Raw genomic sequence first — 24,712 nt, forward strand, 5'->3', positions numbered from 1 at the left:
TCTCGTCTGATCTCGGAGCTAAGCAGGGTCGGGCCTGGTTAGTACTTGGATGGGAGACCGCCTGGGAATACCAGGTGCTGTAAGCTTTTTCTTTTTCAACTCGAGCTCATTGACTCCGTGGCCTACCGTGCGTACCGTGACCTGATGTTTACTGCCAACCGCTTTGGAGGATTTAAGCAACATACAAAAACTGACAACGTCTCTCAAAACTATTTTTGTGAAACATGAGGACAGTATAGTGATACTGCCAGCAGGGAGCACCAGAGAGCTGAACCGACAGTTGTACATTTCTAAAACTTTCACCAACACAAACACGCACGCTCACTTCAGATCATGGGAGGACGTCAAAAAATCACCACCCATTCTCTGACACTTTAACCGTTAACCTTGGTTCAAACATTTAACATCACACGCACACGCAGTGTATTTCAGATAATTAATGAATTCAGATGTCACAATGATCGTTTACATGGATAAGGAGTCCTACTGAATCAATTACTGCCGTTTATATCTAACTAATGATTGTTTTTGTAAAAGTGTAACGTCGAGCCTCAGCAGCTTTCTCACTCCTTATGTGCTACTGTATAAAACCTGGTTTTGCGCCTGCACTAATTGCTTACGGCCATACCACCCTGAACACGCCCGATCTGGTCTGATCTCGGAAGCTAAGCAGGGTCGGGCCTGGTTAGTACTTGGATGGGAGACCGCCTGGGGATACCAGGTGCTGTAAGCTTTTTTCTTTTTTCAACTCGAGCTCATTGACTCCGTGGCCTACCGTGGCGTACCGTGACCTGATGTTTACTGCCAACCGCTTTGGAGGATTTAAGCAACATACAAAAACTGACAACGTCTCTCAAAACTATTTTTGTGAAACATGAGGACAGTATAGTGATACTGCCAGCAGGGAGCACCAGAGAGCTGAACCGACAGTTGTACATTTCTTAAACTTTCACCAACACAAACACGCACGCTCACTTCAGATCATGGGAGGACGTCAAAAAATCACCACCCATTCTCTGACACTTTAACCGTTAACCTTGGTTCAAACATTTAACATCACACGCACACGCAGTGTATTTCAGATAATTAATGAATTCAGATGTCACAATGATCGTTTACATGGATAAGGAGTCCTACTGAATCAATTACTGCCGTTTATATCTAACTAATGATTGTTTTTGTAAAAGTGTAACGTCGAGCCTCAGCAGCTTTCTCACTCCTTATGTGCTACTGTATAAAACCTGGTTTTGCGCCTGCACTAATTGCTTACGGCCATACCACCCTGAACACGCCCGATCTCGTCTGATCTCGGAAGCTAAGCAGGGTCGGGCCTGGTTAGTACTTGGATGGGAGACCGCCTGGGAATACCAGGTGCTGTAAGCTTTTCTTTTTCAACTCGAGCTCATTGACTCCGTGGCCTACCGTGGCGTACCGTGACCTGATGTTTACTGCCAACCGCTTTGGAGGATTTAAGCAACATACAAAAACTGACAACGTCTCTCAAAACTATTTTTGTGAAACATGAGGACAGTATAGTGATACTGCCAGCAGGGAGCACCAGAGAGCTGAACCGACAGTTGTACATTTCTTAAACTTTCACCAACACAAACACGCACGCTCACTTCAGATCATGGGAGGACGTCAAAAAATCACCACCCATTCTCTGACACTTTAACCGTTAACCTTGGTTCAAACATTTAACATCACACGCACACGCAGTGTATTTCAGATAATTAATGAATTCAGATGTCACAATGATCGTTTACATGGATAAGGAGTCCTACTGAATCAATTACTGCCGTTTATATCTAACTAATGATTGTTTTTGTAAGAGTGTAACGTCGAGCCTCAGCAGCTTTCTCACTCCTTATGTGCTACTGTATAAAACCTGGTTTTGCGCCTGCACTAATTGCTTACGGCCATACCACCCTGAACACGCCCGATCTCGTCTGATCTCGGAAGCTAAGCAGGGTCGGGCCTGGTTAGTACTTGGATGGGAGACCGCCTGGGAATACCAGGTGCTGTAAGCTTTTTCTTTTTCAACTCGAGCTCATTGACTCCGTGGCCTACCGTGGCGTACCGTGACCTGATGTTTACTGCCAACCGCTTTGGAGGATTTAAGCAACATACAAAACTGACAACGTCTCTCAAAACTATTTTTGTGAAACATGAGGACAGTATAGTGATACTGCCAGCAGGGAGCACCAGAGAGCTGAACCGACAGTTGTACATTTCTTAAACTTTCACCAACACAAACACGCACGCTCACTTCAGATCATGGGAGGACGTCAAAAAATCACCACCCATTCTCTGACACTTTAACCGTTAACCTTGGTTCAAACATTTAACATCACACGCACACGCAGTGTATTTCAGATAATTAATGAATTCAGATGTCACAATGATCGTTTACATGGATAAGGAGTCCTACTGAATCAATTACTGCCGTTTATATCTAACTAATGATTGTTTTTGTAAAAGTGTAACGTCGAGCCTCAGCAGCTTTCTCACTCCTTATGTGCTACTGTATAAAACCTGGTTTTGCGCCTGCACTAATTGCTTACGGCCATACCACCCTGAACACGCCCGATCTCGTCTGATCTCGGAAGCTAAGCAGGGTCGGGCCTGGTTAGTACTTGGATGGGAGACCGCCTGGGAATACCAGGTGCTGTAAGCTTTTTCTTTTTCAACTCGAGCTCATTGACTCCGTGGCCTACCGTGGCGTACCGTGACCTGATGTTTACTGCCAACCGCTTTGGAGGATTTAAGCAACATACAAAAACTGACAACGTCTCTCAAAACTATTTTTGTGAAACATGAGGACAGTATAGTGATACTGCCAGCAGGGAGCACCAGAGAGCTGAACCGACAGTTGTACATTTCTTAAACTTTCACCAACACAAACACGCACGCTCACTTCAGATCATGGGAGGACGTCAAAAAATCACCACCCATTCTCTGACACTTTAACCGTTAACCTTGGTTCAAACATTTAACATCACACGCACACGCAGTGTATTTCAGATAATTAATGAATTCAGATGTCACAATGATCGTTTACATGGATAAGGAGTCCTACTGAATCAATTACTGCCGTTTATATCTAACTAATGATTGTTTTTGTAAGAGTGTAACGTCGAGCCTCAGCAGCTTTCTCACTCCTTATGTGCTACTGTATAAAACCTGGTTTTGCGCCTGCACTAATTGCTTACGGCCATACCACCCTGAACACGCCCGATCTCGTCTGATCTCGGAAGCTAAGCAGGGTCGGGCCTGGTTAGTACTTGGATGGGAGACCGCCTGGGAATACCAGGTGCTGTAAGCTTTTTCTTTTTCAACTCGAGCTCATTGACTCCGTGGCCTACCGTGGCGTACCGTGACCTGATGTTTACTGCCAACCGCTTTGGAGGATTTAAGCAACATACAAAAACTGACAACGTCTCTCAAAACTATTTTTGTGAAACATGAGGACAGTATAGTGATACTGCCAGCAGGGAGCACCAGAGAGCTGAACCGACAGTTGTACATTTCTTAAACTTTCACCAACACAAACACGCACGCTCACTTCAGATCATGGGAGGACGTCAAAAAATCACCACCCATTCTCTGACACTTTAACCGTTAACCTTGGTTCAAACATTTAACATCACACGCACACGCAGTGTATTTCAGATAATTAATGAATTCAGATGTCACAATGATCGTTTACATGGATAAGGAGTCCTACTGAATCAATTACTGCCGTTTATATCTAACTAATGATTGTTTTTGTAAAAGTGTAACGTCGAGCCTCAGCAGCTTTCTCACTCCTTATGTGCTACTGTATAAAACCTGGTTTTGCGCCTGCACTAATTGCTTACGGCCATACCACCCTGAACACGCCCGATCTCGTCTGATCTCGAAGCTAAGCAGGGTCGGGCCTGGTTAGTACTTGGATGGGAGACCGCCTGGGAATACCAGGTGCTGTAAGCTTTTTCTTTTTCAACTCGAGCTCATTGCCTCCGTGGCCTACCGTGGCGTACCGTGACCTGGGGCCTCATGTACTAAGGTTGCGTACGCACCAAAAACGTGGCGTACGTCCTTTTCCACGCTCACGTTCAGATGTACAAACGTGAAAATGACCGTAAAAATGTGCGGTCCCCACGCCAGCTCCAGAGCTGTCGTACGCACGTTTCTACAGCTATTGTTCCTTTGGCGACACTTAGAGGTGACGCTGGGAAACTGGGAAAAAAGGTGAAAACAATGACTCAGAGTGATTTGCACATCAGAGACACACTAATGAACAATTAACAACACCTTGCAATTATATGGGTGGCTATAAAAGCATGCGCAATGGATGAAGGGCGCTGGAGACGCCGGGGCCGACGGAGCAGACGCCGGGGCCGACGGAGCAATCCGTGCCCTCTCCTTGCTTGTCTATTCAAAAATAAAAAAAATTAAGTTAATAACACGAGTCAAAGTCTTTAATATCCTGGCATCTTTACGCACGACTTGTGTATTGCAAGCAGCCAATTGTATGACCATTATAATTACATCATTTATGACTTCAGCATATTTACCTTGGGGATGATCGGCGTCCCCTTCCCTCCCACACTCCGGTGAGAGCGTGTCATCGATCAAAGCGGCCACTCTCAAATCGAAGGGGGAGAGTTCCCCCACTCCCGTCCCCCCACCTGTTGCGGTCACGCTTCGGCGGTGGGCAGAAACCCTCCGCTTCACCTCCACCTTGAGGTTCTGACCACTTTTTTTTAATTTCAGAGTGTAGTGCGCTGCTGAGACCCCACTGCATTGACGGCCTCGCAAACACACTCCCACTCACTTCTCTTTTGTTTTGCATTTATCCCTGTTGACAGGGTTCCAATAGCATATGCTTGCGCATTTCTACCTCGTGGAGCAAAATCTCGAGCTCAGACTCCGTGAAGTTTCGTTTTTTGCCTTGTCATGGTGCCAGGTGATCGGATTAAGAGGTGAATCTCAGGTCCAGAGGCCTATTTAAATGAAATTGCATATTTAAATGAGGGGTGGACAGGGAGGAGTTTGGCACCTCGGCATGTGCGCTCAATTCCACGTTGATCGAGATGTACAAAAGAAACGTGCTTGGATCCATGCGTTCGCACACTTTGATACATCTGAATTTATTTGTGCGTAAGACAGTTTCTGGGTTTTGGCGTACGCCAAGTTCAGTATGAAATCCACGCAAGTCTTAGTACATGAGGCCCCTGATGTTTACTGCCAACCGCTTTGGAGGATTTAAGCAACATACAAAAACTGACAACGTCTCTCAAAACTATTTTTGTGAAACATGAGGACAGTATAGTGATACTGCCAGCAGGGAGCACCAGAGAGCTGAACCGACAGTTGTACATTTCTTAAACTTTCACCAACACAAACACGCACGCTCACTTCAGATCATGGGAGGACGTCAAAAAATCACCACCCATTCTCTGACACTTTAACCGTTAACCTTGGTTCAAACATTTAACATCACACGCACACGCAGTGTATTTCAGATAATTAATGAATTCAGATGTCACAATGATCGTTTACATGGATAAGGAGTCCTACTGAATCAATTACTGCCGTTTATATCTAACTAATGATTGTTTTTGTAAAGTGTAACGTCGAGCCTCAGCAGCTTTCTCACTCCTTATGTGCTACTGTATAAAACCTGGTTTTGCGCCTGCACTAATTGCTTACGGCCATACCACCCTGAACACGCCCGATCTCGTCTGATCTCGGAAGCTAAGCAGGGTCGGGCCTGGTTAGTACTTGGATGGGAGACCGCCTGGGAATACCAGGTGCTGTAAGCTTTTTCTTTTTCAACTCGAGCTCATTGCCTCCGTGGCCTACCGTGGCGTACCGTGACCTGATGTTTACTGCCAACCGCTTTGGAGGATTTAAGCAACATACAAAAACTGACAACGTCTCTCAAAACTATTTTTGTGAAACATGAGGACAGTATAGTGATACTGCCAGCAGGGAGCACCAGAGAGCTGAACCGACAGTTGTACATTTCTTAAACTTTCACCAACACAAACACGCACGCTCACTTCAGATCATGGGAGGACGTCAAAAAATCACCACCCATTCTCTGACACTTTAACCGTTAACCTTGGTTCAAACATTTAACATCACACGCACACGCAGTGTATTTCAGATAATTAATGAATTCAGATGTCACAATGATCGTTTACATGGATAAGGAGTCCTACTGAATCAATTACTGCCGTTTATATCTAACTAATGATTGTTTTTGTAAAAGTGTAACGTCGAGCCTCAGCAGCTTTCTCACTCCTTATGTGCTACTGTATAAAACCTGGTTTTGCGCCTGCACTAATTGCTTACGGCCATACCACCCTGAACACGCCCGATCTCGTCTGATCTCGGAAGCTAAGCAGGGTCGGGCCTGGTTAGTACTTGGATGGGAGACCGCCTGGGAATACCAGGTGCTGTAAGCTTTTTCTTTTTCAACTCGAGCTCATTGACTCCGTGGCCTACCGTGGCGTACCGTGACCTGATGTTTACTGCCAACCGCTTTGGAGGATTTAAGCAACATACAAAAACTGACAACGTCTCTCAAAACTATTTTTGTGAAACATGAGGACAGTATAGTGATACTGCCAGCAGGGAGCACCAGAGAGCTGAACCGACAGTTGTACATTTCTTAAACTTTCACCAACACAAACACGCACGCTCACTTCAGATCATGGGAGGACGTCAAAAAATCACCACCCATTCTCTGACACTTTAACCGTTAACCTTGGTTCAAACATTTAACATCACACGCACACGCAGTGTATTTCAGATAATTAATGAATTCAGATGTCACAATGATCGTTTACATGGATAAGGAGTCCTACTGAATCAATTACTGCCGTTTATATCTAACTAATGATTGTTTTTGTAAAAGTGTAACGTCGAGCCTCAGCAGCTTTCTCACTCCTTATGTGCTACTGTATAAAACCTGGTTTTGCGCCTGCACTAATTGCTTACGGCCATACCACCCTGAACACGCCCGATCTCGTCTGATCTCGGAAGCTAAGCAGGGTCGGGCCTGGTTAGTACTTGGATGGGAGACCGCCTGGGAATACCAGGTGCTGTAAGCTTTTTCTTTTTCAACTCGAGCTCATTGACTCCGTGGCCTACCGTGGCGTACCGTGACCTGATGTTTACTGCCAACCGCTTTGGAGGATTTAAGCAACATACAAAAACTGACAACGTCTCTCAAAACTATTTTTGTGAAACATGAGGACAGTATAGTGATACTGCCAGCAGGGAGCACCAGAGAGCTGAACCGACAGTTGTACATTTCTTAAACTTTCACCAACACAAACACGCACGCTCACTTCAGATCATGGGAGGACGTCAAAAAATCACCACCCATTCTCTGACACTTTAACCGTTAACCTTGGTTCAAACATTTAACATCACACGCACACGCAGTGTATTTCAGATAATTAATGAATTCAGATGTCACAATGATCGTTTACATGGATAAGGAGTCCTACTGAATCAATTACTGCCGTTTATATCTAACTAATGATTGTTTTTGTAAAGTGTAACGTCGAGCCTCAGCAGCTTTCTCACTCCTTATGTGCTACTGTATAAAACCTGGTTTTGCGCCTGCACTAATTGCTTACGGCCATACCACCCTGAACACGCCCGATCTCGTCTGATCTCGGAAGCTAAGCAGGGTCGGGCCTGGTTAGTACTTGGATGGGAGACCGCCTGGGAATACCAGGTGCTGTAAGCTTTTTCTTTTTCAACTCGAGCTCATTGACTCCGTGGCCTACCGTGGCGTACCGTGACCTGATGTTTACTGCCAACCGCTTTGGAGGATTTAAGCAACATACAAAAACTGACAACGTCTCTCAAAACTATTTTTGTGAAACATGAGGACAGTATAGTGATACTGCCAGCAGGGAGCACCAGAGAGCTGAACCGACAGTTGTACATTTCTTAAACTTTCACCAACACAAACACGCACGCTCACTTCAGATCATGGGAGGACGTCAAAAAATCACCACCCATTCTCTGACACTTTAACCGTTAACCTTGGTTCAAACATTTAACATCACACGCACACGCAGTGTATTTCAGATAATTAATGAATTCAGATGTCACAATGATCGTTTACATGGATAAGGAGTCCTACTGAATCAATTACTGCCGTTTATATCTAACTAATGATTGTTTTTGTAAAAGTGTAACGTCGAGCCTCAGCAGCTTTCTCACTCCTTATGTGCTACTGTATAAAACCTGGTTTTGCGCCTGCACTAATTGCTTACGGCCATACCACCCTGAACACGCCCGATCTCGTCTGATCTCGGAAGCTAAGCAGGGTCGGGCCTGGTTAGTACTTGGATGGGAGACCGCCTGGGAATACCAGGTGCTGTAAGCTTTTTCTTTTTCAACTCGAGCTCATTGACTCCGTGGCCTACCGTGGCGTACCGTGACCTGATGTTTACTGCCAACCGCTTTGGAGGATTTAAGCAACATACAAAAACTGACAACGTCTCTCAAAACTATTTTTGTGAAACATGAGGACAGTATAGTGATACTGCCAGCAGGGAGCACCAGAGAGCTGAACCGACAGTTGTACATTTCTTAAACTTTCACCAACACAAACACGCACGCTCACTTCAGATCATGGGAGGACGTCAAAAAATCACCACCCATTCTCTGACACTTTAACCGTTAACCTTGGTTCAAACATTTAACATCACACGCACACGCAGTGTATTTCAGATAATTAATGAATTCAGATGTCACAATGATCGTTTACATGGATAAGGAGTCCTACTGAATCAATTACTGCCGTTTATATCTAACTAATGATTGTTTTTGTAAAAGTGTAACGTCGAGCCTCAGCAGCTTTCTCACTCCTTATGTGCTACTGTATAAAACCTGGTTTTGCGCCTGCACTAATTGCTTACGGCCATACCACCCTGAACACGCCCGATCTCGTCTGATCTCGGAAGCTAAGCAGGGTCGGGCCTGGTTAGTACTTGGATGGGAGACCGCCTGGGAATACCAGGTGCTGTAAGCTTTTTCTTTTTCAACTCGAGCTCATTGACTCCGTGGCGTACCGTGACCTGATGTTTACTGCCAACCGCTTTGGAGGATTTAAGCAACATACAAAAACTGACAACGTCTCTCAAAACTATTTTTGTGAAACATGAGGACAGTATAGTGATACTGCCAGCAGGGAGCACCAGAGAGCTGAACCGACAGTTGTACATTTCTTAAACTTTCACCAACACAAACACGCACGCTCACTTCAGATCATGGGAGGACGTCAAAAAATCACCACCCATTCTCTGACACTTTAACCGTTAACCTTGGTTCAAACATTTAACATCACACGCACACGCAGTGTATTTCAGATAATTAATGAATTCAGATGTCACAATGATCGTTTACATGGATAAGGAGTCCTACTGAATCAATTACTGCCGTTTATATCTAACTAATGATTGTTTTTGTAAAAGTGTAACGTCGAGCCTCAGCAGCTTTCTCACTCCTTATGTGCTACTGTATAAAACCTGGTTTTGCGCCTGCACTAATTGCTTACGGCCATACCACCCTGAACACGCCCGATCTCGTCTGATCTCGGAAGCTAAGCAGGGTCGGGCCTGGTTAGTACTTGGATGGGAGACCGCCTGGGAATACCAGGTGCTGTAAGCTTTTTCTTTTTCAACTCGAGCTCATTGACTCCGTGGCCTACCGTGGCGTACCGTGACCTGATGTTTACTGCCAACCGCTTTGGAGGATTTAAGCAACATACAAAAACTGACAACGTCTCTCAAAACTATTTTTGTGAAACATGAGGACAGTATAGTGATACTGCCAGCAGGGAGCACCAGAGAGCTGAACCGACAGTTGTACATTTCTTAAACTTTCACCAACACAAACACGCACGCTCACTTCAGATCATGGGAGGACGTCAAAAAATCACCACCCATTCTCTGACACTTTAACCGTTAACCTTGGTTCAAACATTTAACATCACACGCACACGCAGTGTATTTCAGATAATTAATGAATTCAGATGTCACAATGATCGTTTACATGGATAAGGAGTCCTACTGAATCAATTACTGCCGTTTATATCTAACTAATGATTGTTTTTGTAAAAGTGTAACGTCGAGCCTCAGCAGCTTTCTCACTCCTTATGTGCTACTGTATAAAACCTGGTTTTGCGCCTGCACTAATTGCTTACGGCCATACCACCCTGAACACGCCCGATCTCGTCTGATCTCGGAAGCTAAGCAGGGTCGGGCCTGGTTAGTACTTGGATGGGAGACCGCCTGGGAATACCAGGTGCTGTAAGCTTTTTCTTTTTCAACTCGAGCTCATTGCCTCCGTGGCCTACCGTGGCGTACCGTGACCTGATGTTTACTGCCAACCGCTTTGGAGGATTTAAGCAACATACAAAAACTGACAACGTCTCTCAAAACTATTTTTGTGAAACATGAGGACAGTATAGTGATACTGCCAGCAGGGAGCACCAGAGAGCTGAACCGACAGTTGTACATTTCTTAAACTTTCACCAACACAAACACGCACGCTCACTTCAGATCATGGGAGGACGTCAAAAAATCACCACCCATTCTCTGACACTTTAACCGTTAACCTTGGTTCAAACATTTAACATCACACGCACACGCAGTGTATTTCAGATAATTAATGAATTCAGATGTCACAATGATCGTTTACATGGATAAGGAGTCCTACTGAATCAATTACTGCCGTTTATATCTAACTAATGATTGTTTTTGTAAAAGTGTAACGTCGAGCCTCAGCAGCTTTCTCACTCCTTATGTGCTACTGTATAAAACCTGGTTTTGCGCCTGCACTAATTGCTTACGGCCATACCACCCTGAACACGCCCGATCTCGTCTGATCTCGGAAGCTAAGCAGGGTCGGGCCTGGTTAGTACTTGGATGGGAGACCGCCTGGGAATACCAGGTGCTGTAAGCTTTTTCTTTTTCAACTCGAGCTCATTGCCTCCGTGGCCTACCGTGGCGTACCGTGACCTGATGTTTACTGCCAACCGCTTTGGAGGATTTAAGCAACATACAAAAACTGACAACGTCTCTCAAAACTATTTTTGTGAAACATGAGGACAGTATAGTGATACTGCCAGCAGGGAGCACCAGAGAGCTGAACCGACAGTTGTACATTTCTTAAACTTTCACCAACACAAACACGCACGCTCACTTCAGATCATGGGAGGACGTCAAAAAATCACCACCCATTCTCTGACACTTTAACCGTTAACCTTGGTTCAAACATTTAACATCACACGCACACGCAGTGTATTTCAGATAATTAATGAATTCAGATGTCACAATGATCGTTTACATGGATAAGGAGTCCTACTGAATCAATTACTGCCGTTTATATCTAACTAATGATTGTTTTTGTAAAAGTGTAACGTCGAGCCTCAGCAGCTTTCTCACTCCTTATGTGCTACTGTATAAAACCTGGTTTTGCGCCTGCACTAATTGCTTACGGCCATACCACCCTGAACACGCCCGATCTCGTCTGATCTCGGAAGCTAAGCAGGGTCGGGCCTGGTTAGTACTTGGATGGGAGACCGCCTGGGAATACCAGGTGCTGTAAGCTTTTTCTTTTTCAACTCGAGCTCATTGACTCCGTGGCCTACCGTGGCGTACCGTGACCTGATGTTTACTGCCAACCGCTTTGGAGGATTTAAGCAACATACAAAAACTGACAACGTCTCTCAAAACTATTTTTGTGAAACATGAGGACAGTATAGTGATACTGCCAGCAGGGAGCACCAGAGAGCTGAACCGACAGTTGTACATTTCTTAAACTTTCACCAACACAAACACGCACGCTCACTTCAGATCATGGGAGGACGTCAAAAAATCACCACCCATTCTCTGACACTTTAACCGTTAACCTTGGTTCAAACATTTAACATCACACGCACACGCAGTGTATTTCAGATAATTAATGAATTCAGATGTCACAATGATCGTTTACATGGATAAGGAGTCCTACTGAATCAATTACTGCCGTTTATATCTAACTAATGATTGTTTTTGTAAGAGTGTAACGTCGAGCCTCAGCAGCTTTCTCACTCCTTATGTGCTACTGTATAAAACCTGGTTTTGCGCCTGCACTAATTGCTTACGGCCATACCACCCTGAACACGCCCGATCTCGTCTGATCTCGGAAGCTAAGCAGGGTCGGGCCTGGTTAGTACTTGGATGGGAGACCGCCTGGGAATACCAGGTGCTGTAAGCTTTTTCTTTTTCAACTCGAGCTCATTGACTCCGTGGCCTACCGTGGCGTACCGTGACCTGATGTTTACTGCCAACCGCTTTGGAGGATTTAAGCAACATACAAAAACTGACAACGTCTCTCAAAACTATTTTTGTGAAACATGAGGACAGTATAGTGATACTGCCAGCAGGGAGCACCAGAGAGCTGAACCGACAGTTGTACATTTCTTAAACTTTCACCAACACAAACACGCACGCTCACTTCAGATCATGGGAGGACGTCAAAAAATCACCACCCATTCTCTGACACTTTAACCGTTAACCTTGGTTCAAACATTTAACATCACACGCACACGCAGTGTATTTCAGATAATTAATGAATTCAGATGTCACAATGATCGTTTACATGGATAAGGAGTCCTACTGAATCAATTACTGCCGTTTATATCTAACTAATGATTGTTTTTGTAAGAGTGTAACGTCGAGCCTCAGCAGCTTTCTCACTCCTTATGTGCTACTGTATAAAACCTGGTTTTGCGCCTGCACTAATTGCTTACGGCCATACCACCCTGAACACGCCCGATCTCGTCTGATCTCGGAAGCTAAGCAGGGTCGGGCCTGGTTAGTACTTGGATGGGAGACCGCCTGGGAATACCAGGTGCTGTAAGCTTTTTCTTTTTCAACTCGAGCTCATTGACTCCGTGGCCTACCGTGGCGTACCGTGACCTGATGTTTACTGCCAACCGCTTTGGAGGATTTAAGCAACATACAAAAACTGACAACGTCTCTCAAAACTATTTTTGTGAAACATGAGGACAGTATAGTGATACTGCCAGCAGGGAGCACCAGAGAGCTGAACCGACAGTTGTACATTTCTTAAACTTTCACCAACACAAACACGCACGCTCACTTCAGATCATGGGAGGACGTCAAAAAATCACCACCCATTCTCTGACACTTTAACCGTTAACCTTGGTTCAAACATTTAACATCACACGCACACGCAGTGTATTTCAGATAATTAATGAATTCAGATGTCACAATGATCGTTTACATGGATAAGGAGTCCTACTGAATCAATTACTGCCGTTTATATCTAACTAATGATTGTTTTTGTAAAAGTGTAACGTCGAGCCTCAGCAGCTTTCTCACTCCTTATGTGCTACTGTATAAAACCTGGTTTTGCGCCTGCACTAATTGCTTACGGCCATACCACCCTGAACACGCCCGATCTCGTCTGATCTCGGAAGCTAAGCAGGGTCGGGCCTGGTTAGTACTTGGATGGGAGACCGCCTGGGAATACCAGGTGCTGTAAGCTTTTTCTTTTTCAACTCGAGCTCATTGCCTCCGTGGCCTACCGTGGCGTACCGTGACCTGATGTTTACTGCCAACCGCTTTGGAGGATTTAAGCAACATACAAAAACTGACAACGTCTCTCAAAACTATTTTTGTGAAACATGAGGACAGTATAGTGATACTGCCAGCAGGGAGCACCAGAGAGCTGAACCGACAGTTGTACATTTCTTAAACTTTCACCAACACAAACACGCACGCTCACTTCAGATCATGGGAGGACGTCAAAAAATCACCACCCATTCTCTGACACTTTAACCGTTAACCTTGGTTCAAACATTTAACATCACACGCACACGCAGTGTATTTCAGATAATTAATGAATTCAGATGTCACAATGATCGTTTACATGGATAAGGAGTCCTACTGAATCAATTACTGCCGTTTATATCTAACTAATGATTGTTTTTGTAAAAGTGTAACGTCGAGCCTCAGCAGCTTTCTCACTCCTTATGTGCTACTGTATAAAACCTGGTTTTGCGCCTGCACTAATTGCTTACGGCCATACCACCCTGAACACGCCCGATCTCGTCTGATCTCGGAAGCTAAGCAGGGTCGGGCCTGGTTAGTACTTGGATGGGAGACCGCCTGGGAATACCAGGTGCTGTAAGCTTTTTCTTTTTCAACTCGAGCTCATTGCCTCCGTGGCCTACCGTGGCGTACCGTGACCTGATGTTTACTGCCAACCGCTTTGGAGGATTTAAGCAACATACAAAAACTGACAACGTCTCTCAAAACTATTTTTGTGAAACATGAGGACAGTATAGTGATACTGCCAGCAGGGAGCACCAGAGAGCTGAACCGACAGTTGTACATTTCTTAAACTTTCACCAACACAAACACGCACGCTCACTTCAGATCATGGGAGGACGTCAAAAAATCACCACCCATTCTCTGACACTTTAACCGTTAACCTTGGTTCAAACATTTAACATCACACGCACACGCAGTGTATTTCAGATAATTAATGAATTCAGATGTCACAATGATCGTTTACATGGATAAGGAGTCCTACTGAATCAATTACTGCCGTTTATATCTAACTAATGATTGTTTTTGTAAGAGTGTAACGTCGAGCCTCAGCAGCTTTCTCACTCCTTATGTGCTACTGTATAAAACCTGGTTTTGCGCCTGCACTAATTGCTTACGGCCATACCACCCTGAACACGCCCGATCTCGTCTGATCCCGTTCAGGTGTGCAACCAGGAAGTGAGCAGTGAGCAGAGAGAGCAGGTGGAGAGAGCAGGTGGACTTTTTTGTTTGTGCTAGATTTAATGTGAGTGAGTGTGTTTTACTTTTTGTTTTAGTTTTTTTTTATTCCCCCAGCAGCTTGCTGTTCGGGGGAACGTCTTTTTTGTTTTTGTTTGTGTGTGTGTGTTTGAATGAGTGACGTAATGGAGAGGAGAGAGCGAGTAGAGAGGAGTAGGACGGATCTCATGGCAACTGACAGCGGACCGGCAAGCACAACGACACAGAATATGGACAACGGCATGGAGCAGACATCGCCCAAGAACACCGACCATGGAAAGACCCCGACCACGAGCAGGATCATGGACAACGGCAAGACGCAGCAACCGACAAAGAACGCCGACATTGGAAAGGAAACGACTATGAGAAGGATCACGGACAACAGTAAAAGTACCTCGGAACTTCTTCAAAGCACAGATAAGAAATTTGAGAAGGAGCTTACCTTGGCGGTAGAGATCGTTGGAGATGAGATGGTGACTATGATGGAGCTTCTAAGTGAGGTTAAAAAAACGTGCGGGGTGGTGAATGGATGCCGTTTTAAAATGCCCAAAAAGTACGAAATAACAATGGACAATGTTGAAGGGAAGGATATACTGTTAGATGGGATTAGAATAAAGAAGAGCACGGTAGTGGCAAAAGAAATTAGAAATGACGAATTAGTTGTATCTTTTTTAAACTTGCCGACGTACATTGTGGATGGTGTCATTCTTGCCAAACTTGCAGAATGGGGAGTTAAGGCAATCTCGCCAATTAAAAGAAGAATGTGGCCAGGAACTGACATAGCCGATGGAACCAGGTTCTTGAAGGTCCGGTTCACTGAAACAGTGAAATCGCTACCTTACACAACGAAGTTCGAAACACTAGAGGGGGGAGAGTACTTCCGCGTGATCCATGACAGGCAGATGAAAGTATGCAGATTATGTATAAAACCGGGTCACATCTTCCGAGAATGCCCAGAATTCAGATGTCACAGGTGTAAAAAACAGGGACACTATGCAAGGGAGTGTGTTCCAGAAGCAGCGGAGAGAGAGGATGTCAGCGTCGCGGAGGAGGTCAACGTCGCGGAGGAGGTCAACAGCACTGACGGCGAGGAGGAGGAGCCGGAGGACAGCGACGAGGACGACATGCAGACGGAGGGAGACCTAGGGGGCGTCCCAGAGAGCAGGGCGGAGACCATGGTGCAGAACCAAAGACGGCATCCCCTGAGTGACGTCGCAGCAGGAGACGTGTTGGGAGCTGTGGGGCAGGAGGAGAGCCGGTCCGGAGAGGAATCGAGTGGAGAGAAGGCTCCTCGCGAGACGACTCCAGCAGACGGAACCGGCAGCGTTGGGGTAAAGGAGCATGGAGATGGAAACCGAGACGAGAGGGAAACTGCGATGGACTTCCTGATTATCGAGGATATTTCAGAGGCAGAGAGTGTAAGCAGACCGCAGAAGGAACGAAAGGCGGAGGAGACCACAAAGAAAAGAAAAGCTGCGCTCCAAGCTGAGGAGAAAAGGAGGAAGAGGGAGGAAAGAAGGACAAAATGAAGGTTGGGAATGAAACCGTAATTATGTGTTTAATGTTAAGCTTGATTTCATTCAACACAAATGGGCTAAGGAATCAAAGCAAATTTGGAAAACTATTAATTAAATGTAAAAATAATGACATGTTATGTCTGCAAGAAACGAACTGGACAGACCATATCATGAAAGATATAAAAACGAAATGGACAGACATTATGTATGCAAACCATGGTACGGATAAATCATGTGGGGTAGCAATCCTGATAAAAAATAATACTGTAGAAAACCTCAAAGAAATCTACAAAGATAAAAAAGGAAGAGTCATAATCATAGAATTTAAATACAAAAAGATAGAGTACAGAATAATTAATATATATGCACCAAATATAGAAGCAGACAGGAAGGCTTTTTTTTTGGATTTAGGAAAATGGTGTGTGGGAAACTGTATAATAGTGGGAGATTTTAATTTAAAAAGTACAAGGTTGGATATGGCAAGAGGGAAGGAATTTAAAAATGATGCTTCAAGAAAGGTTTTTCTGAAAACAATGGAGGAAAAACAATTAATTGATGTATGGAGAAACGAAAACCCAAACAGGAGAGAGTACTCAAGAAGGCAAATGGTAATGGGGGAATTAAAACAAAGCCGAATAGACTTGTGTATAGCACATCAGACAATGGTTAAATTTATAAAAAATATGATGTATAAATTCACATCATTCAGTGACCATGCAATCCTGTCAATAGAGGTTGGTACTGGGATAGAGAGAAGGGGAGGAGGAGTGTGGTGCCTAAACAGTACTCTCCTAGAGGAAGAGGGATATAGAAATAAAATAGTGGCCTGCATAGAGAATGGAAGAAAGAACATGGACATGTGTAGAAACAAGGGATTATGGTGGGAAAGACTGAAGCAAAAGATAAGGACAATAAGTATTAGATATGCAAAGGTCCGGGCTTTTATAGAAAGAGAGAAAATAAAATGTTTGAAGGATGAGCTGGCAGAAGAGGCAGAAAGAATTGATAAGGATCCAAAACATAGCATAGAAAAATACATAAAGGTGAAATCCAAACTGGACGTTTATGAACAGAATAAATGTATGGGGGCAATAACAAGGAGTAGGGAGAAATATGCGATGAAGGGGGAGAGATGCACAGGCTATTTTTTGGGATTAGAAAAAAGGAAACAGGAAAGGGTATATATTGAAGAGTTAGAAAATGAAAATGGAGAGATAATAAATGATTTTGTAGACATTATTGGAAATGTTGGGACATTTTATAAAAATCTATACAAAAAAGGAAATGCAAAGAAGGAAGATATAAATACAGTATTAGGTAATATTAATAAAACGATAACAAATGATGAGAAAAGTATGTGTGATGACAACATCAAAGACATAGAAATAAAGGAAGCAATAATGTCATTAAATACCAATAAAAGTCCGGGAACAGATGGCCTTACAAGTGAATTTTATAAAACATTTATAGACGATCTGCTACCAATTTTAAACATACTTTATGCAGAGATGGAGAAGGAGCAGGAGATACCAGAGTCGCTGGCAACAGGACTAATAACGATCATATATAAAAATAAGGGAAGCAAAAGAAAACTGGAAAACTATAGACCGCTAACTGTACTAAACACGGATTACAAGATCTTAACAAAGGTATTAGCAAACAGAATAAAAACAGCAGCACCAACAATCATAGCACCAACACAGGCGTATGGGATACCAGGGAGGGACATATCGGACATTATTTGCACAATAAGGGACACAATCGAATGCATGGGGAAGGATGGTGGAATTATTTTAAGTATGGACCTTAATAAAGCCTTCGATAGGGTTGAGCATAGTTTTTTATTTTGCACATTAGAAAAATTTGGTTTTGGGCAAAGAATAATCAACTGGATTAAATTATTGTACAAAAATGCAAGGAGTAGGATAAAAATAAATGGAGCTATAACAGATCCTTTTCCATTGGAAAGATCTGTGAGGCAAGGGTGCCCGCTATCGGCAGTACTTTACAGCTTAACTGCAGAAAGTCTCGCGGAAATGATAAAGAAGGATAAGGAAATAGAGGGGATAAAATTGCCAAATGGGGGTGAAAGCAAAATACAGCAATATGCTGATGACACCACATGTATGGTAAAAAATATGAATAGCGTGAAAAGGATAATGGGAAAAATGGAAATATATGGGAGAGCAGCAGGGGCTAAAGTAAATATAGACAAAACTGAAATAATGTACGTCGGAAATATAAACCAAAATGATTGTAACATACCTTTTAGAGTTTCAAATGATTATATGAAAATATTGGGGATAAATATGGGAGTGAAAGAAAAGGAGGCGAGAGATGAGACATGGAATGGGGTAATAAATAAAGTGAAAAACACATTAAATGCGTGGAAGCCGAGGAGATTGAAATTAAAGGGGAAGGTTTTAGTGGTAAATGCATTAATACTATCCCAGATTGTCTATGCCTTGACTGTGATAGACATGCCAGAGTGGGTGCACAAAGAGCTAAACGGCACAATTACAAATTACATTTGGGATGGGAAACTGGCAAGAATAGCACAAAAGACACTGATAGGGAAATATGAAGAAGGAGGATTGAAATTGGTGGACTTGAATATTAAGAAAAAAGCAATACGAATAAAAACTGTTAAAAAGTATCTGTATGATAGGGTTGATTATGGATGGAAAAATGTTTTTAAGGAATATTTATATAAAAATGGAAGATGTGAAGAAAACGGTCTAATAATGATAATGAAAAACTCCATGTATGAGAAAGTGCCTAGATATTATAAAGAGGTGTTTGATGCATGGGGGAAATACAGAATAAACATTAAATATGAATGCACAAAATACAGTCAGGTAATAAATCAACCAATATGGTGTAACCCATTGATAAAAATGAACAATAACATGCTATGGGATAAAAAAATATTTTATTCTGGACTAACACAAATAAAACATTGCCTATATGAATTCATACCTGGGTTTCTAAGATACCAGGCTATAATAGACACAGTTAAGGAGTATGATGAAGAAATGAACGAAACCACTACTGTAAATATGTACGATAAAATAAAAGAAAGCATACCAATAGATTGGGTGAGGCAAATAGAAAATAACGTGGTTATAGAAAGGAAAATAACGTTCCCCGAGTTATATATAGAAAATAATGGGGAAAAAAGGCCACTAAGGGATTCAAAGGTAAAGGACTACTACAAAGCGCTGATCCAAAAGGAATTTAAGGAACCTGCATCGGAAAAGGTTTGGGAAAAGGTGTTCCCAGGTATGGAAGGAAATCAAATATGGAAGCAGTGGAATGTAAGCAAAAATAGTATAGAATGTCAGGATCATGATTTTAAATTACGGCACAACAGACTGTACACAAATGTGGTGATACACCAAATAAATAAGGATGTAAGAAGGGAGTGCGATATATGCAAAACTGATCCGGAGACATTAATGCATTTGTATTATGAGTGTGACAAATTGAAGATCTTTTTCATGAAGCTAAAGGAATTCTTGCAGGAGAACTGGGGGAAGCAGTATTTTGAGGGAAAGGACTGGAAAAAAACATTTCTGTTTGGAGTATGGGAAAAGAAGGAGAAAGTAAACATAAATATGATAAACTATGTACTAAGTCATGCTAGATATGCTGTATGGCTAAGAAGGAATCTAGCACATTTTGAACAAAAAATAATATCTGTCTGGGCCTACTTTGTATCGGGGTTGAAAAAAGACATACGTTTAATTTTTAAGTATGAAAAGGAAGAATTTAAACATTTTGTTAATGGATGCAGTTTCATTTCTATCAATGACAAAGGAAAACTGATGTGTATGATTGAATAATGCTTGGCAGGAGGACCTACTTGTTAAAATGCTGATGTTATTGTTTACTTTTATTTTATTTATTTTGTGATTTTACATTTGAATTCAAGTATATGTTTTTTCCCCTCTGTGTAGATTACGCTTGTATATAAAATCTGATTTATTTTTATAATAAAAGATAAAAAAAAAAAAACACGCCCGATCTCGTCTGATCTCGGAAACTAAGCAGGGTCGGGACTGGTTAGTACTTGGATGGGAGACCGCCTGGGAATACCAGGTGCTGTAAGCTTTTTCTTTTTCAACTCAAGCTCATTGACTCCGTGGCGTACCGTGACCTGATGTTTACTGCCAACCGCTTTGGAGGATTTAAGCAACATACAAAAACTGACAACGTCTCTCAAAACTATTTTTGTGAAACATGAGGACAGTATAGTGATACTGCCAGCAGGGAGCACCAGAGAGCTGAACCGACAGTTGTACATTTCTTAAACTTTCACCAACACAAACACGCACGCTCACTTCAGATCATGGGAGGACGTCAAAAAATCACCACCCATTCTGTGACACTTTAACCGTTAACCTTGGTTCAAACATTTAACATCACACGCACACGCAGTGTATTTCAGATAATTAATGAATTCAGATGTCACAATGATCGTTTACATGGATAAGGAGTCCTACTGAATCAATTACTGCCGTTTATATCTAACTAATGATTGTTTTTGTAAGAGTGTAACGTCGAGCCTCAGCAGCTTTCTCACTCCTTATGTGCTACTGTATAAAACCTGGTTTTGCGCCAGCACTAATTGCTTACGGCCATATCACCCTGAACACGCCCGATCTCGTCTGATCTCGGAAGCTAAGCAGGGTCGGGCCTGGTTAGTACTTGTATGGGAGACCTCCTCAGAAGCCCAGGTTGCTGTAAGTAGTGACGGGTGTCACCAAAAGAAAAAAAAAAAAAACACGCCCGATCTCGTCTGATCTCGGAAGATAAGCAGGGTCGGGCCTGGTTAGTACTTGGATGGGAGACCGCCTGGGAATACCAGGTGCTGTAAGTTTTTTCTTTTTCAACTCGAGCTCATTGACTCCGTGGCGTACCGTGACCTGATGTTTACTGCCAACCGCTTTGGAGGATTTAAGCAACATACAAAAACTGACAACGTCTCTCAAAACTGTTTTTGTGAAACATGAGGACAGTATAGTGATACTGCCAGCAGGGAGCACCAGAGAGCTGAACCGACAGTTGTACATTTCTTAAACTTTCACCAACACAAACACGCACGCTCACTTCAGATCATGGGAGGACGTCCAAAAATCACCACCCATTCTCTGACACTTTAACCGTTAACCTTGGTTCAAACATTTAACATCACCCGCACACGCAGTGTATTTCAGATAATTAATGAATTCAGATGTCACAATGATCGTTTACTTGGATAAGGAGTCCTACTGAATCAATTACTGCCGTTTATATCTAACTAATGATTGTTTTTGTAAAAGTGTAACGTCGAGCCTCAGCAGGCTTTCTCACTCCTTATGTGCTACTGTATAAAACCTGGTTTTGCGCCAGCACTAATTGCTTACGGCCATACCACCCTGAACACGCCCGATCTCGTCTGATCTCGGAAGCTAAGCAGGGTCGGGTCTGGTTAGTACTTGGATGGGAGACCGCCTGGGAATACCAGGTGCTGTAAGATGTTTCTTTTTCAACTCGAGCTCATTGCCTCCGTGGCCTACCGTGACCTGATGTTTACTGCCAACCGCTTTGGAGGATTTAAGCAACATACAAAGACTGACAACGTCTCTCAAAACTATTTTTGTGAAACATGAGGACAGTATAGTGATACTGCCAGCAGGGAGCACCAGAGAGCTGAAACGACAGTTGTACATTTCTTAAACTTTCACCAACACAAACACGCACGCTCACTTCAGATCATGGGAGGACGTCAAAAAATCACCACCCATTCTCTGACACTTTAACCGTTAACCTTGGTTCAAACATTTAACATCACACGCACACGCAGTGTATTTCAGATAATTAATGAATTCAGATGTCACAATGATCGTTTACATGGATAAGGAGTCCTACTGAATCAATTACTGCCGTTTATATCTAACTAATGATTGTTTTTGTAAAAGTGTAACGTCGAGCCTCAGCAGCTTTCTCACTCCTTATGTGCTACTGTATAAAACCTGGTTTTGCGCCTAGCACTAATTGCTTACGGCCATACCACCCTGAACACGCCCATTGAGGAAGTGATACGCCCATTGAGGAAGTGTTTGGTGTGCTTGAGTGGTGAGAGGAGGACGGTGTTGGAGCGAGGATTCTTTTGGTGGTAAATCAAGTATTTATAGATATTTTTTTGGTTAGTTTTGCGTCTAGTCGTTTATTCCCCCGACAGCTTGCTGTTTGGGGGAGTATTAGTATACTTTAGTTCGGTTTTTTTTCGATGTCTCACGCGGTTTCGAAAACTCGAATGGAAGACGGCATGGAACGGAACACGGCTCCTGCTGCGGTGACGGATGGTGGTTGTGTGGCGAAGAGGACATCGGAGGACGTACTAGGCGGGAGACCGGTGACTGCGGAGAGAGCAACAAGAGAGAAGGAGGACAAGGTTGCGGATGGTGGCCCGAGCTACTGCAGGGAGTTGTCTGTGGCTGTGGAGCTTGTGGGAGAGGAGAAAATCCCGATGATGGAGATGCTAAGGGCGATGCAGAGTGTATGTGGATTGGTCTTGGGATGTCGCTACCTCTCATTGAACCAATATGAAGTAACGATGAATCACCCCAACGGGAAGAGGCGATTGTTGGATGGTTTTAGGATAAGGGGGACCAGCGTCGTCGCAAAAGACTTGACTGCAGATGAGATGGTGGTGTCCTTTATGAGTCTACCAGTGTACATTACGGATGAGGAGATTCTGAAGAAGCTTGCGGACTGGGGTGTGGAGGCAGTTTCGCCGATTGCAAGGAGGAAGTGGCCTGGGATGACCATATGTGAGGGTACACGGTTTGTTAAGGTGAAGTTTAACAAGGAAGTACGGTCCTTGCCTTGGTCCACACGTTTTGACACTGAAAAGGGTGCTGAATATTTCCGAGTCATCCATGACAGACAATTAAAGGTGTGTAGATTGTGCATCCAGCCTGGACATATAGTGAGGGACTGTCCTGACTTCCTCTGTCGGAAGTGCGGGAAGCAGGGACACTATGCAAGGGAGTGTGTGGCTGTGATTAAATGCAGAGAGTGTGGTAATAGAAAGGGAAATTGTGTGTGTAAGGAGGAGCAGGTGGGAGGGGGTGCCCTCTCAGTTGACCCAGACTCAAGGGCTGTATCGTTGGAGAGTGAGGAAAGTGGAGGGGAAGAGAGTGCGGAAGAGGAGATGGAGCACGGGGAGCTGTCTGACAGGGGAGACAGTCTTGGACAGTCAGCTACAGGTTGTGCTGAAGGACCCGGGTGTGGGGGGCATGGGGTTGCCCGGGGGGCAAAGCTCTCAAGGAGAGCTTTCCTCTCTACCGGCATCTGGGCACCCTACACCAGCGGAGGGCGTAGCCAAGGTGCCGCGGGGGTCTGGACAGTTGGGGAACGAGGCGGGACATGGCACGGGGGCTAGCCTAGAAGTGGATTTGGTTGTGTCAATGGCCCCGGCATCAGGGGGAGATGGGGGCACAGGGTTGGGGGGGGGCAGGAGCTCTCAAGCGGGGCTCCTCTCTTTACAGGCGCCCGGGTGGCCTACAGTAGAGGAAGATGCAGCCTGGGGGTCTTGTGCTGTGACTATTGAGGCTACAGCCGACGCGTCTCATTGGCGTGGTATGGCGCCTATAATTTCCCCCCCCACACTGGCTGATGGAAGGGAGAGGGAGAATAAGTCTGGGAATGAGGCGTTGGGTGTTTGTAGGGAGAGGGCGCCCAGGGTCAGACGCAGGAGAGGGGTTGATTCCGATGAGGAACAGAGGAACTTGAAAAAGAAAGGGGTACGTAAAAAAAAAAAAAAGATTTTAACAGTAATACCCACTCTGTGTCTTTTGATTTCAATGGTCACACTCACATCAATTAATATCAACGGTCTTAACAATATGGCGAAGTTTGATGAGGTGTTAATCAATTTTAAATCCGATATTTTAGTGCTGCAGGAAACAAACTGGACACAGGCTAAAATGCCAGAAATCAAGGAGAAATGGAGGGGACTGTTATTCGTCAATTGTGGGACGGCAAGATCGTGTGGTGTGGCAATACTTGTAAAGGAGGATGTGGTTGGGAATGTGAAGGAGGTTCTGAATGATGGGAAGGGGAGGATTTTCACAAGTATTTTGTTAGGAACAGCACTTTAGTCATGGTAACGGAATCAGGGACGTTAGGATTTAGTGTGTAGTGTGGGCATTGTTTTTCCTGCTTGTTAAGACCTGGCAGACCACTCCGACGCAAATGTTTGTTGTGTATGATTAGGGTTAACCTCTCTATATGATTGTTGCGTACATTTGTGATTATCAACTGTCTGTATGTCTTCTGTGTGTCTTA

General features: G+C 43.8%; 22 non-coding genes across 22 annotated transcripts; all 22 read left to right on the plus strand.

Annotated features, from left to right (window-relative positions):
• Window positions 1–614: 614 nt before the first annotated feature.
• On the plus strand, window positions 615–733 carry LOC130394661 (5S ribosomal RNA). Its single transcript, XR_008897797.1, has one exon. It is a non-coding gene; the product is annotated as a 5S ribosomal RNA (ribosomal RNA).
• Window positions 734–1,264: 531 nt separating this feature from the next.
• On the plus strand, window positions 1,265–1,383 carry LOC130397334 (5S ribosomal RNA). Its single transcript, XR_008899927.1, has one exon. It is a non-coding gene; the product is annotated as a 5S ribosomal RNA (ribosomal RNA).
• Window positions 1,384–1,911: 528 nt separating this feature from the next.
• Window positions 1,912–2,030, plus strand: LOC130397336 (5S ribosomal RNA). The gene has a single exon (XR_008899929.1). It is a non-coding gene; the product is annotated as a 5S ribosomal RNA (ribosomal RNA).
• Window positions 2,031–2,558: 528 nt separating this feature from the next.
• On the plus strand, window positions 2,559–2,677 carry LOC130397337 (5S ribosomal RNA). The gene has a single exon (XR_008899930.1). It is a non-coding gene; the product is annotated as a 5S ribosomal RNA (ribosomal RNA).
• Window positions 2,678–3,206: 529 nt separating this feature from the next.
• LOC130397338 (5S ribosomal RNA) lies at window positions 3,207–3,325 on the plus strand. Its single transcript, XR_008899931.1, has one exon. It is a non-coding gene; the product is annotated as a 5S ribosomal RNA (ribosomal RNA).
• A 529-nt stretch (window positions 3,326–3,854) lies between these two features.
• On the plus strand, window positions 3,855–3,972 carry LOC130394744 (5S ribosomal RNA). The gene has a single exon (XR_008897873.1). It is a non-coding gene; the product is annotated as a 5S ribosomal RNA (ribosomal RNA).
• Window positions 3,973–5,691: 1,719 nt separating this feature from the next.
• LOC130397339 (5S ribosomal RNA) lies at window positions 5,692–5,810 on the plus strand. Its single transcript, XR_008899932.1, has one exon. It is a non-coding gene; the product is annotated as a 5S ribosomal RNA (ribosomal RNA).
• A 529-nt stretch (window positions 5,811–6,339) lies between these two features.
• LOC130397340 (5S ribosomal RNA) lies at window positions 6,340–6,458 on the plus strand. Its single transcript, XR_008899933.1, has one exon. It is a non-coding gene; the product is annotated as a 5S ribosomal RNA (ribosomal RNA).
• A 529-nt stretch (window positions 6,459–6,987) lies between these two features.
• LOC130397342 (5S ribosomal RNA) lies at window positions 6,988–7,106 on the plus strand. Its single transcript, XR_008899935.1, has one exon. It is a non-coding gene; the product is annotated as a 5S ribosomal RNA (ribosomal RNA).
• Window positions 7,107–7,634: 528 nt separating this feature from the next.
• LOC130397343 (5S ribosomal RNA) lies at window positions 7,635–7,753 on the plus strand. Its single transcript, XR_008899936.1, has one exon. It is a non-coding gene; the product is annotated as a 5S ribosomal RNA (ribosomal RNA).
• Window positions 7,754–8,282: 529 nt separating this feature from the next.
• On the plus strand, window positions 8,283–8,401 carry LOC130397344 (5S ribosomal RNA). The gene has a single exon (XR_008899937.1). It is a non-coding gene; the product is annotated as a 5S ribosomal RNA (ribosomal RNA).
• Window positions 8,402–8,930: 529 nt separating this feature from the next.
• Window positions 8,931–9,049, plus strand: LOC130397345 (5S ribosomal RNA). The gene has a single exon (XR_008899938.1). It is a non-coding gene; the product is annotated as a 5S ribosomal RNA (ribosomal RNA).
• A 519-nt stretch (window positions 9,050–9,568) lies between these two features.
• LOC130397347 (5S ribosomal RNA) lies at window positions 9,569–9,687 on the plus strand. Its single transcript, XR_008899939.1, has one exon. It is a non-coding gene; the product is annotated as a 5S ribosomal RNA (ribosomal RNA).
• A 529-nt stretch (window positions 9,688–10,216) lies between these two features.
• LOC130397349 (5S ribosomal RNA) lies at window positions 10,217–10,335 on the plus strand. Its single transcript, XR_008899941.1, has one exon. It is a non-coding gene; the product is annotated as a 5S ribosomal RNA (ribosomal RNA).
• A 529-nt stretch (window positions 10,336–10,864) lies between these two features.
• LOC130397350 (5S ribosomal RNA) lies at window positions 10,865–10,983 on the plus strand. Its single transcript, XR_008899942.1, has one exon. It is a non-coding gene; the product is annotated as a 5S ribosomal RNA (ribosomal RNA).
• Window positions 10,984–11,512: 529 nt separating this feature from the next.
• On the plus strand, window positions 11,513–11,631 carry LOC130397351 (5S ribosomal RNA). Its single transcript, XR_008899943.1, has one exon. It is a non-coding gene; the product is annotated as a 5S ribosomal RNA (ribosomal RNA).
• Window positions 11,632–12,160: 529 nt separating this feature from the next.
• On the plus strand, window positions 12,161–12,279 carry LOC130397352 (5S ribosomal RNA). The gene has a single exon (XR_008899944.1). It is a non-coding gene; the product is annotated as a 5S ribosomal RNA (ribosomal RNA).
• Window positions 12,280–12,808: 529 nt separating this feature from the next.
• LOC130397353 (5S ribosomal RNA) lies at window positions 12,809–12,927 on the plus strand. Its single transcript, XR_008899945.1, has one exon. It is a non-coding gene; the product is annotated as a 5S ribosomal RNA (ribosomal RNA).
• Window positions 12,928–13,456: 529 nt separating this feature from the next.
• LOC130397354 (5S ribosomal RNA) lies at window positions 13,457–13,575 on the plus strand. Its single transcript, XR_008899946.1, has one exon. It is a non-coding gene; the product is annotated as a 5S ribosomal RNA (ribosomal RNA).
• A 529-nt stretch (window positions 13,576–14,104) lies between these two features.
• Window positions 14,105–14,223, plus strand: LOC130397355 (5S ribosomal RNA). The gene has a single exon (XR_008899947.1). It is a non-coding gene; the product is annotated as a 5S ribosomal RNA (ribosomal RNA).
• A 6,784-nt stretch (window positions 14,224–21,007) lies between these two features.
• Window positions 21,008–21,127, plus strand: LOC130395382 (5S ribosomal RNA). Its single transcript, XR_008898444.1, has one exon. It is a non-coding gene; the product is annotated as a 5S ribosomal RNA (ribosomal RNA).
• Window positions 21,128–21,777: 650 nt separating this feature from the next.
• On the plus strand, window positions 21,778–21,896 carry LOC130401267 (5S ribosomal RNA). The gene has a single exon (XR_008903731.1). It is a non-coding gene; the product is annotated as a 5S ribosomal RNA (ribosomal RNA).
• Window positions 21,897–24,712: the final 2,816 nt, after the last annotated feature.

This window comes from Gadus chalcogrammus, chromosome 12, assembly GCF_026213295.1.
Source record: "Gadus chalcogrammus isolate NIFS_2021 chromosome 12, NIFS_Gcha_1.0, whole genome shotgun sequence".
Classification (NCBI taxonomy): Eukaryota; Metazoa; Chordata; class Actinopteri; order Gadiformes; family Gadidae; genus Gadus; species Gadus chalcogrammus.